Source organism: Myodes glareolus, chromosome 4, assembly GCF_982192425.1.
Source record: "Myodes glareolus chromosome 4, mMyoGla1.1, whole genome shotgun sequence".
Taxonomy (NCBI): domain Eukaryota; kingdom Metazoa; phylum Chordata; class Mammalia; order Rodentia; family Cricetidae; genus Myodes; species Myodes glareolus.
Genome location: NC_142029.1, coordinates 36,797,087 through 36,809,889, shown reverse-complemented (window position 1 = coordinate 36,809,889; position 12,803 = coordinate 36,797,087). Strand labels below are relative to the sequence as shown.

The 12,803-nt window shown below is 45.6% G+C and overlaps 1 protein-coding gene across 2 annotated transcripts in view; it reads right to left on the bottom strand.

Annotated features, from left to right (window-relative positions):
• Positions 1 to 12,803, bottom strand: part of Elovl5 (ELOVL fatty acid elongase 5) — a 73,216-nt gene that overhangs the window by 56,685 nt on the left and 3,728 nt on the right. The window contains exon 1 of one of the 2 annotated variants that reach the window (XM_087905405.1): positions 7,809 to 7,960. The exons of the other annotated variant lie outside the window; for it this stretch is intronic. The gene's annotated coding sequence lies outside the window, so the exon portion shown is untranslated. Of the gene's footprint in view, positions 1 to 7,808; positions 7,961 to 12,803 lie in introns of those variants that run through there. 2 annotated transcript variants of the gene reach the window in all.

The following is a 12,803-nucleotide window of genomic DNA, read 5'->3' as shown; positions in this document are numbered from 1 at the left end:
GTCACAGCCAATCTCTCCTTTGGGGTCACTAAGCTCATTCCAAATGCCACTATTTCTTGTTTTGAAAAGGAACCCACTACAGTACTGGCTGCATTTCTAGAGACATGGAGGTCCTGGTACATCTGAAGAGTCCCCTTGGAGGTGCTCCCACCCATTCAGAGCATGCCTTCTTGTATGAAGAGCAACTGTACAACAGCCATGACAGTCCACTGACAGCAAGGTAACGCCACTCGCCTCCTCTCAATAGCTGCCTTACAGGCTGGGCTCGGACTGAGCTCCACCTCAGCAGAGCCAAGGACACTGGAAACCGCTTCAGCCGCAAAGAGCTGGGAGACCAATTTCCAAGAGGCTTTTAAGCAATATTTCCTTCTCTGGGTAGCTACTTCAAATTCCTATCTGATTGCCGTCTCATGGTTGATGTGATTACTTGAATATTCAAAATAAATTCTAATGTTCTCCAGGCTAATTTGTACAGAGCGCACAAAGGTTGCATTAGCACCCGAGTTAAAATTAAGAGAGGAGGGCTGTAACAGAGCTCTCCAGCCCCTCCCACCCCGGCAATGACTCAAGAGGTTCCCTTCGAGCCTGTGCATCTCAAGGCATGTGATATGAAAACACATCTCTTTGTTAAAATTCAACTAAACCTCTATCTCATAACTATTATTTGATGTGGAGGTGAATTCAGTATGGCCACAAACGAAAAGTGCAGGGTATTTTTTAAAACCTGCTGTGATGTGATATTAAGAAAAAAAAATAGTATTCATGTCTTTGTCTCTTCTGCAGATGTGGCCAAGGTCACGATGGTTTTATTATCCGATTCCTTGCTAATATATAAGCCATCATATGATCTGTGATTTTATTTTAGGAATGATGGCACTTCCAAGTCATCACAGTCCTGTCAGACAAACTTAGTGACTCAACGCTCACCTAGAAAAAGGACTCAGTGCTGAGAAGTCGGAGGGATCCCAAGAGACCTGAAGGAGAAAGGTGCTTACCGCTGCAACAAGGGCTCAGCACAGCGGTCCTCATGGTGCCAGTAGCAGAATGACCTAGTGTTCTCAAAATGCTCATGACTTCCACGGTCGCTCAAAGGGCATCGAGAGGATGCTCCCTGGGGACTCTGGGTGCCTCTCCTACCCAGCGCGGCACACACCTCTCAGGTCTTACACCTTGTAAAGGAAACCTAATGGGGCCAAGGCCACATCAGGACATGAAGGCTGGGTTCCCTAGGCCAGACGGCAGGAGACTAGGCGTCTCCACACAGGTTCCTTACACCAGCAGAGCCCTGGGTCTGCACTCATTTTTTTTTCTCTTTTCCCCTTAGGAACGAGAACAGGGCCTTGGGCACACTTAAGCGAGCGCTCGGCTACTTCTCCACTTCTCCAGCGCTGCACTCTGATTACACAAGGAGGAGCCCTCCGATTCAAAAATCTAAAAAAGGAGGAAGGGGGAGACGTGAAAAGGCCACCACCCTCTTAAGCCCTGACCGCAAGTGTTGGTATTCCCTGTCGGCTAATAAAGCTCTGCTTAGCAACTGTCAACAAAAGCTCTATGCTATCACCAACCTCTCGGAATGTGGTGAGTATGACCTCCACTTGCCTTCTGAGGCAGAGCTGCCCATCCAAGTGACTGGGTCTCAGAGGCCAGAGCCCTGCAAAGGCCTCGGAGACTCTGCAGCACCCTTCTGGACTTGAGACCTGGCTCGACGAGCTCTGGAGCTGTAAAGAGCGAAGGAACATTCCTGAACCTGACTTCTCGTCTGTCAGGCTCAGGTTCAGTGACCTGGAAAGGAGTTCAGCGGCTCATGGTAAAAGAAATAGATAAATAAAAACAGTACCATTTAGCACACACCAATCAGGGTATTCCCTTGCCAAGCTATGGCACAATTGATTCTGCCGCAGGACATCTGCCATACTGGCTCTTCTAACCTGGTGCTACTATAAACAATGTGTTGAGTAGTATCCTGTACAGAGGGAATTCTTACTGCCCTTACCAGTCAATACCCTACTTAACTTTCACACATAATACTGATGGTTCCAATGCCATTCAAAGTGGGTGTAGCTATTAATATCCAAGCTCTCTACGCAAGCTGGGATCTTGGGAAGGTGGCGTAACTTACCTGTCACAACCCACACTTCGGTAACTGTGGAACCCTACATAGGTGTGTGGCTGCTTACTCAGAAGCCGCTGACTCTAAAATAACTCCAACAGCCTTCCTTACTCAGATGCAGACAACATGCACCTCAGATCAGAACGCCGAATTTTTGATTGGACTAATGACCTAACCAGGAGCCAACTGAGGTGGCAGCAACCTCTGAAAATATTAATTTGTTTCTTCTCCAAAGGAGCAGGTGTGCCTTGAACACTAGCCCTGGGGACATGCCGTACTGCTGAAATCCCAGAGAAACAAATGAGCAATTACTGAATTTGGTACCCTGAGAATATTCTTTAAGGAAGGAGAATTCATCACAATCACTTTGTCACAGCCGTTCCTGTGCCAAGACAAGGGGGGAACAGCACTCTTGGCTCCAGACACTCGAAGCACATCCCCGGTCAGTTTCCCAGCATGGTTCCAATGAAGCCTGCTCCAAATGGTTTCCTGAAGTTAGTACCAAAAAGTAAGTGTTAGCCAAGGGAAAATGAAAGGGCGACGGTGGCAATCAACCATAAAAAAACCATATCTAGCATGCGTGGGGACATCTAGCCTCATATAGTAACTAAGAATATACTTAAAAATCACAAGTATTTTTTTTAAAAAAAAATGGTTATTCTAGTTAGAAAAGGCAAGACAGAACCAGCATTGAAAATCTTACAACAAAAATAACAAGATATGTCCTGAACCTCACACAACGTGAGATGGTAAGTCCAAAGCATTAAAGTGTAACTCCCAACAAGGAGTACTAGGGTTTCCCTTATTTCCTGAGTTCAATCACAACTCAACACCAAACACAATAGGTGGGGAAGGAAGGGTCAGGAAGGACGTGAAATCAGTCTTTTGTGTTATTTGTGCACACGTGGGCTTGTGGATGCCAGAGGATGCCATTATTCCTCAGGTGCCCTCCTTTGGGTGTGGGGGGCACAACAGGGTCTCACACTGGTCTGTAACTTTCCAAGGCGCCAAGGCTGGGTGGTCAGGGAGCTCCAGGGACCTGCCAACCAATGTCTCCCCAGTGCTATGAGTAGAAATAGGTGTCATCACTCCCTCCCCCTCCTCGCACCCCGAGTCATGGGTTCTGAGTATTTAACTCACTTCCTCAGGCTTGCAAGGGGAAGCCATCTCCCTAACCAGGAACTTAAATCTCTAGAACCTCACCAAATAGGACTGTTTTAAACCCAGGGCCCACACAATGCTTAAAATAGATGGCTGTAAGCCAACTAAAAAGGTCCCCATGGGAAAACATGCCAATGGGAACCACAAGCTTGGTGGCAGGAACATTTATGGTTACAATCAGGGCCTGGGAGAGAGGATCCTATCACAGAAACTCAACATTTGGTCAGATGTGCTTCCTTAACAATTTGGTTCACTAGGCTGAACTCTCTGCGGGAGTAAGGCTTCAAGCTCCAGAAGTCAAAACCAGTCAGCAGCAGTCTGCTTCCACGAATGCAATTTGACCACCAGTTGCAATGCCTTCCTAAGACCTAAAAGAGTTCAATTTTCATCCTCCACGGTCAAAGAAAGGGTTTATTCTTGGCAAAAAAAAAAAAGAAGAAGAAGAAGAAGAAAGGAAGGAAGGAAAGAAGGAAGGAAGGAAGGAAGGAAGGAAGGAAGGAAGGAAGGAAGGAAGGAAGGAAGGAAGGAAGGAAGAAACTAAGAAGTGTTTTTCCTCTCATTTTTAAAGGAAGAGAGAGATCAATGCTCAGAGCTAATCTCTCATATTTGGTGGCACGTGGAGATGAGGAGCCATGCGGTCAGGCCCTAACACCCATGCTTTTTCACACTCTAACACTAGTTAGCATGCATGTGTATGCTTTACTCAACCCTGCATGCCGAGTCTGTGTCTCTATAGTCTGTCACATGTGCTATACTGTGAGGTAGGGAAGACTGTTGTTCCTCCACATCCCGAGCCTCCATCCCTGCCCACCCATCCTAACATGTTGACAAGACTCCTGTTTCTTAAGTACAGCACTCAATGTACTCCTTCTAGTTAAAAAACAAAACAAAACAAAAAAACAAACCTTGTAGCATTCTGTTACTGACTATCACAGGAGAAAAAAAAAACCACAGGATCCAGCATAAGAAACATCTTGGCTGCATGAGTTGTGACCTTGAACAAGTATCTAAACTTGAGCATCTTTTTTTTTTTTTTTTTTAACCTTTATGGGCACTGCTGTTTTATTTGCATGAAGGTGTCCAGTACCCTGAAACTGGAGTTACAGACAGTTGTGAGCTGCAAGTGGGTGCTGGGAATTGAACCCAGGTCCTCTGAAAGAACAGTCAATGTTCCTAATCATCTTAAGCCATCTCACTAGTCCCAAGCATCTTATTACTAAGTGAGAATGCTCTGGTATCAATTAATAAGACCTGAGTCACAGGAAGTGGTCTAACAGTCTGACACAACTCAATAACTAATTTATTGGTTATTAAAGCAAAGCAAGACTAACATTATACTTCTGTGTCTCTAGCAGCTTCGACCACCTGCATTTCCTTCTTGCCTAATGACCTCACACTTGTTCACTCTCCAAACTTCCTCGAACTTATTTTTGACACACTGGTATGAATGCAAGCACTCCCGAAAGGTACAATAGATAGTTAGGTGAGGCAAGAGTTGGGATGGACACCAGGTTATCAGGTTCTTCTCAGTTATTGATTAAACTGGCCAAGGCTTAAGTAAGTGCCTCAAGGGGGAATCCCGACAGTTGCTGGTAGTCATCTTGCAAAATGAACCTAAGGACTGAACCTGTATCTCAGAGGACTAGGGAAGTGGAGCAAAGGTCTTGCTTTCAAGGCCTTTACAGGTGTGTGAGGTTGAGCTTATCTGAACTGGGTTTTACTTCCTGCACCAAAAGCATCCTGACCAATTCAGCATCGCTAGAAACTGCAGTGACTGACAGACAGTTGTGCCATGAATCACACAGACACATGCCCCAGAAATCTACCTCTGACTCCCTCTTGGTGCAGCGTATAAAATAAGTGTGTATAAAAAGGTTCCAAATGTAAGCCAAATCAAGGAGTGCTTTGGAAACAGGAACTGTGCTTGACTCACCTTTGGATCCAAACATACCATCCATGCACACATTTAATACAAACCAGCTAATGAAAGTCAGCAAGATGATAATAAAACATGGACTGGGGAGATAGCTCGATTGGTAGAATGCTTGTCTAGCATGCTGAAGCCTCGGGTTCCATGCTGTGCACAGAACCAAGCAGATGTGTTAGCCTATGCCTACCATCCCAGTACTCAAGAAACAGAGGCAGGAAGACCAGAAGTTGAAGGCTAACCTCAGAAACCTATAAGCTGAGGCCAGCCTGGACTACATGAGATCCTGTCTTAAAACAAATGAACTAAGTATAGGAAAAATAAAGGAACATATTTTAGGCAGGTTTGAGAAACAGCACATTGTTAATCCTGGATGGTTTAGGAGTTTTTCAAGTTGATAAATAGCACAATTACATAAATGGCCTATAGCTGACTAGACAGACAACCCAAAAGCACAAGGGCATAGCAAGAACGGGGAATGCCGCTTGAGATAGACAGAGATGTATGAATTTAGAAAAGTCAGCATCGCTAGGCTTTAAAAACTCCAGATTTTTAAACAAACGAACAAAAAGATGGATGATAAGACTCCCCCAGGGGACCGAGGTATGTGGAAAGAAATACTTGGCAAACCCATTCTCTTACCATTAATCCATAAAACAGGGCTGATGGAGTAGCTCAGAGGTAGCAAGGTTTGTTGTGCATGTGTGAAATTCTGAATTTGACTCCCAGCATCAAGAAAGGCAGGGAAAGAGGCAAGGGAGAAGGGCAGACAAGTGAACTGCCCCTGAAAGGGAATGCATGCAGGGGGACAGGGGGGACAGACAATATAGGGAAGTGGTCTATGGATATCATGTGTTGGCAGATCACACATATATGGAGACGGCTAGTGAATGGCAGAGAAAAAGACAATACATGTGCTCTACAGTTCCTGGAAGACAAGGGAAGCAATTTCGCCTTGATTTGTGTATATACTTCACGTTGGAAATAAAACACAAGGGTGCATTCTCAACCTCTAAAGGCAGCACAAGCAGTAATTATGGCTAAAGCAGAGGAGGAAGTACTGGGGGAAAGGCTTCTGCAAACAACAGACATCCAAGGGCTAAGGTCCACGCCAAGAGAAACACTGTTAATCCCAGGAAAGTAAAAGGAAACATTTATCAAACCACTATTTAGCAGACCCCCAGTTGGTTCTTTCATTTATAGTCTCTTGAAACCACCTAATAAATTAGCGACATGGAACCTGGTTTACTGACAAGAAAAGCAAGTACAGTGTTTGAACTTCCTAGATACCTATTTTGAAAAATAGGTATGCTTCATTTTTCTTTCAAATTATCCTACATTCTGTGAAAGTGTATAACATTCCACCTTTTGTCTTCAGTTTGAAAGTTAAAGACGAAGAAAAAAATGCAAAATGAGATGGCGTGTAGAAAAAGTTGCCAGCAGGGATGTTATCATCAGGAGAAAACCTCCAAAGGGAAATAAGCAGCATTTCTTCCAAGGTCGCAGGCAAGCACCTGGGCTGACTAGATAATGATCCACCAGTGCCCAACTGTAGACGGAAATCTCAGGTCTGCATTCGCCTGATGCAAAGCCAGCTGTAGCTATAGATTCTGACCCAAATGCTGTGGCCTGAGTCTTGCAAGCAACAAAAGTACAAACCAACAGGTTGGAACGGCCAAGCGGTTAGAGGAACCAATTACAAAACCAACAGGCAGCACTGGCCCTCCCGTACAACAGTATGAAGCACTTCCTGCCACCGGCCCTGACATTAAAAAACAGAAAGAGTCGGAGCTGGGGAGAGGCTGCTTGCTTTCCACAATTTCTTATCAGACACCTCTCGGGTATCCAGCTAATGAGTCACGCAGTGCGTTCTTTCAATCGCCCTCTCCCCTTATGAAAATTCGGCCAATGCATCCTTCAAATTTGTAATCAAGGAGCCTAGAGATGAGCATAACTCATAATCTTGAGCGGGGACGCTACCAAGTTCAAAGGCGCTGAAGGGCTTCAAGATCATTAAAAAGGAACAGCTCTCCATCTGGGCGTTACTATCTTCACCCCAAAGATAGAGGAAGGGGGAAGCCTTGTTGCCAAGGAACAATTAAGGACACTTTTCCTAAAACTCCGAGCAGTGCACTCTATGGATCCGCAGATTCCAGGCCGCTGCCTGCACCGCAGTGCCTAGATCCCCACCGTCGCGGGGCAAGCAGGACTGCTAATACCAGGCAGAGTGGTCTCTGGCTTGTGAGCGTCCCTGGCAGCGGCAAAGGGGGGTGAGGGGGGAGCAGGGAAAGGCCAGCGCGCGGCCCCGACGCCCAGTGCCGCCCGGACCCGCGCTGGCTCCTGTGCTGCTGCCTAGAGAAAGCTCTGCGGAAGATCCTAGCCCGCCGCCATCCCTCCCTGCGATCTCCGCGCCTGTCAGCGCGCCAAAGTGGCTGCCACCCACGAACAGGTGCGAGAGCATCCCGGCAGAGCCCCACTCGGCCCCGGTGCCTACCGTCCCCACCACCACCACCCCACCCTGCCTGCCTGCCCAGCTCGGACCTCACGGCGCCAGCAGCCCGGCCGCGCCCCGGTGCCACGGCACCCACCAAGTTCCTGGAGGTGGCTCACCTCTCGGTCTGTGCGGCGGCTAGCAGCACCAGGCGATAGCAGGACCGCGCGAGCAGGAGGATGTGCAAGCGGACGCGGGAAGAGCAGCGAGCTGCAGCCGCGATGCAAGAGGAAGGCGCCCGGCAGCTTCAACCCCCGGCGTGGGCTGACCGTGACGTCACAATGGCGCGGCCAGCCAATCCGGGCCCGGAGGCTGGATCAAGCGCTATGATGTCATGAGCCCTTGGAGCCAATCCTGAAGCGGTAGAACTTTCGTGATTGTAAATTCCAGACTCCGATGCGGTGAGCAGCGGAGGCCAGGGTTGGTCTCCTGTGGTTCACGTGTCTAAGGGCAGTTTTCTGGCTTCTTCCTAATAAGCCTGCGTGGGACGCAGAGTCTGCGCAATAGTCATAGTGAAGTTCTAGATGCCCAGGGCTCTTTCCAGCATCCGAGGGTAAGGCTGGCGTGGTGTTTTTTGGCAGGCACCCACCTACCTAACGGACTACCTAACGGGCCACGATTCTGAAAGGGACCCAGTTCACGATTTGGGGTTGCAGTTGAGCAAGATGAAAAAGAAGAAAAAAAAAAAAACCACTCGGAGCTTTGTAACGGTAATTCTTGGATAGATTGATCACACATTATTAGGAAATTGTGTTGATCTTGTAATGGAAAAGTTGGTAATGTCTTTCAGCGGGGCAATTTAAACACTTAAAATGGACTCGGGCAGAAAAGCAGAAGTCTTTCTGGTTTTCGCTGCTGTTTGATAATGCAGGGCCTTCATCCAAGTATCATACAGCTTCTCCCATTTCAAGCACTAGAAATTTGACGTGCGTGTGTGCGCGCGCATGTGCGTGCTTTAGTTCAAGGCCCCACACCCGTTGGCAAAACACATCCAACCGTTCAATGTAGGCACTTTCTTTCAGAGGGTAATGTTTATCATGTACCAGCAATGTTCCAGGACCCAAATTTTTGTGATAGGCATACAGATAACCAAACTGTGTATACATTAGATAATTTAAACATACACAAATTGTGGTAACAGTTAGTTGCCATTCGTTTCTACAGAGACTAGGACCTGCCTTCCCTGCAGCTGTCCAGAGTGTTAATCTGTTCATATGGATGTCTACATACACGAAGTTTTGCTGTTCAAGTGGCATGTGAGGACATATTTTGATGGCACAGGAGTAAATGTCCCTTACTAGCCACTCTTCCTCCAGAGCTAGCTAACGTCTCTGTCTCTACATATTCTGTCCTTTTGGGGGTTTAAGTTTTCAAATTGAAATTCAAATTCAATCTCAAATTTTATACCATACTCAAATGTTTATATTGTCTCCACCAATGAAATGTTGTAAGCCCATATAGCCAAAATATTTATATTTACTAAAAAAAAACAAGGACATGCTTCTTTCTTAGAGTTTCTATTGCTGTGAAGAGACATCATGACCATGCAACTCTTATTGAATTGGGGTGACTTGCTTCCAGTTTCAGAGGTTCAGTCCATTATCATCATGGTGGGACATGGTGTCCTCAGGCACATGTGGTGCTGGAGAAGTGGCTGAGAGTCCTACTTCTTTCAGACAACAGGAAATAGTCTGTGACACTGAGTGAAGTTTGAGCAAGAGACCTCAAAACGGGCCCCCCCAGTGACACACTTCCTCCAACAAGGGCACACTGACTTCAACAAGGCCATACCTCCTAATAGTGCCACACCCTTTGGGGGGGCATTTTCTTTCAAACCATCACCACATCAAACACTAAATAATGCTTTCTTACTTTAAAATAAAAATGAAGGGGGACTGGAGAGATGGCTCAGTAGTTAAGAGCACTGCTGCTCTTCCAGAGGTCCTGAGTTCAAGTCCCAGCAACCACATGGTGACTCACAACCGTCTGTAATGAGATCTGGTGCTCTCTTCTGGCATGTAGGACTACATGCAGGTAGAACACTGTATATATAATAAATAAATGAATTTTAAAAAGATTCTGTCTTAAAAAAAATAAAATAAAATGAGGTTATGTTTCCTGTCCCTCATTTAAAGACTATCTCTGCATATGCAGTTAGCCCATGTCCATTGTAGCTATTTTGCAGCTGCACAGTCTCAGTCTCTCGGGACCATGTTAAAGACCACCACCTGAGATTACTGAAACTGCTACTGTTTCATTAGGAGATATTTGCATGACATAATGAAATCTGTCTTTAAAATGTTAGTCCCTGGACGTTTCAGTGTTAACTAGAATCTAGGATGGCTGTTGTTTAAACTGAGGACGACGCCGGTCCATCTATTGAGCTTGCTCTTGCTCCCCTTCTCTTTCTTTCTCTTCTTCTCCTGTCTTCTCTCTGTTTTCCAGTTCTGTTTAGCACTATCTACCAACTTCATCTCAACAGAGAATTAAAACCCACATCCTAACAACAGCCTTTGGACCTTAATTATTTAGCATGTTGCTATTTCTCTGTCCTTCTAAAATTATCTGCCTTCTGTGGGGAGCCAAGAAAACCTTGAGTGAATGTGTAAGGAGTGGATGACGTCCTGAGTAAATGTGCACTTTTGACAAGAACCGATGCCTCAAACCCAAGGGAACTGGCAAAGCCTTTGTCTGGGTGAGACTCAGAGGCATAACAAAAGCCTTTCTCTGGTCCAAGTGTGCGTCCTTAGGAATGATCGACTGGGTGTATGCAAAAATTAGCAACTGCAGCTTCCTCCTCCCAGATGACTGCAGGGCCTTCAGAGAAATTCCCTCAGACCAGCTAGGCTCTTTCTGTACATAATAAACAATGCAAGGAAGGTTCCAGGTTATTAATAGTTGACGCAAGTCCATCCAAGTGACGTGCTCCACCTGATGCCGGCTTTTCTGTACGTGTGTCTGTCCATTTTTCATTCCCTCATCACACCAGTCAGGTTTCCAGGACCCAGCCATGATGGACACCGTGGCCTTTCCCAGAGGATAACCTCCTTCTTATTCTTTGAATTTAGCAAGCTCTAGACCACGGCAAGACCCTTGCTCTTGTTGTTTCTTTAAGCCTGCAAGGATTCAACCTAGAACTCTCCAAGGCTTTCAACTTTGTTTCATTTTGATCTTCGAATCAACACCACCTCCTCAGGAAGCAAGAGACATTCTTATCTGCCACTCCACACTGCCTTCTTCTTGCCTCCCGTTTTCTGGAACCTTTTGTCTCTCCTCAGTTTTTCTCCTTAGCACTCATCACTGTTTGACACACCACATTTGCTTTTTAATATTTATTATGCTGCCCCCCAATAAGCTTATTGAAAGCACAGATGCTGCTCTTTTTGTAACTGTATCCAAGGACTCAGAACAATACAATTAGGGTGGTGGCAAGATTAATAGATGGCTCAGCACTTAACACTTGCTGCCCTTGCCTAGGACCCGAAGTGTAAATGCCAGCAATCACATCAGGCAGCTCACAAACCCCTGTATTTCCAGTCTCAAGGGAGTGGACACTCTCCTCATACACACACACATTGTAGCACACAGAAACTCATGTGAGCACACACATATATATGTAGCATGATTCTAATTGGTCTTAATAATGAAAACACAGTCAGATATTAGGGAGTAAAAGCTGAAAAATCAGAGAAGCAGAGCAGCCAGCCACTAGTTCTCACCTCTACAAAATTCTCAGGCTGAATGGGTATCCTTTCTCCACAATTTCTCAGACTGAATGCCTTGAGATCCTGTCTCTTCCTGCCTTATATTCATCTCTCCACCCAGCCTTATCACTTCCTGTGTTGGATTAAAGGCATGTGACTCCCAAGTACTGGGATAAAAGATGTGAACCACCTCCTAGCTCTGTTCTTTTTCAGAATGGATCAATCTAGTGTAGTCCAGAGTGGCCTTGAACTCATAGAGATCCGTCTGCCTCTGCCTCCCGAGTGCTGGGAGTAAAGGTGTGCGCCACCACTGCCTGGCCTCTATGGCTAACTAGTGGCTTAGCTCTACACTCTGATCCTCATGCAAGCTTTATTTGTTATTGCACAAACAAGATATCACCACATATAAGTAAAAATAGCTTTTAAAAATGTTTTGTATTAATTTGAATATCAAACCCTTTTCCATGAGATAGAAACTATTATATTTATTGTAACAATTAGTCAAGTTTTAGGGGCTGGAGAACTAGTTCAGCAGTTGTGGTGGTCTTAAAGAAAATGGCCCCCAAAGAGAGTGGCACTATTAGGAGAGACATAGCCTTGTTGGAATAGGTGTGGTCTTGTTAGAGGGAAGTGTGTCTCTGTGGAGGCGGGCTTTGAGGTCTCATATATGCTCAAGCCATGCCCAGTGGTTCAGACCACTTCCTGTTGTCTGCAAGTCAAGATGTAGAACACTTGGTTACTTCTCCAGCACCATGTCTGCATGTATACCACCATGTCCCACCATAATGATAATGGACTAATCCTCTGAAACTGGAAGCCACCCCAGTGAAATGGTTTTTCTTCTAAAGAGTTGCTGTGGTCATGGTGTCTCTTCACGGCAATAGAAACCCTAACTAAGACAGAACTTAAAGGACCCACATGGTAGTTCATACCTATCTGTGAGTTCAGTTCCAGGAAACTGAACCTTTCTTCTGGCCTCTGCAGACACCAGGCATGCACACGGTACATATACACACATGCAGACAAAACACTCAGTCACATATTTTTACATTAAAAATAAATTAAAATTTGGTACCATATTTTCTCTTTTATTACTGAGATATTTCTAAGACCCTTTCCCAGTGCAGTTTGATTGCATTCATTTTTTTAAAAAAATTATTCTAGTTTATGAGTGTGTTTGTTCACATATATGTCTGTGCACCACATATGTGCCTGGTGCCCCAAGAGGTCAGAAGAGGGCATTGGATACCCTGTGGACAGTTCAGAGCCACCATGTAGGTGCTTGGAATTGAATGCCAGCGCATTGCAAGGACAAATATTTAATCTTAACTGCTATGTTACTTAATCTTAATGGCTGTCTCTCCAGCCCCCTAATTCTATTCTGTCAACAACATAATGATGAGAAAGTCA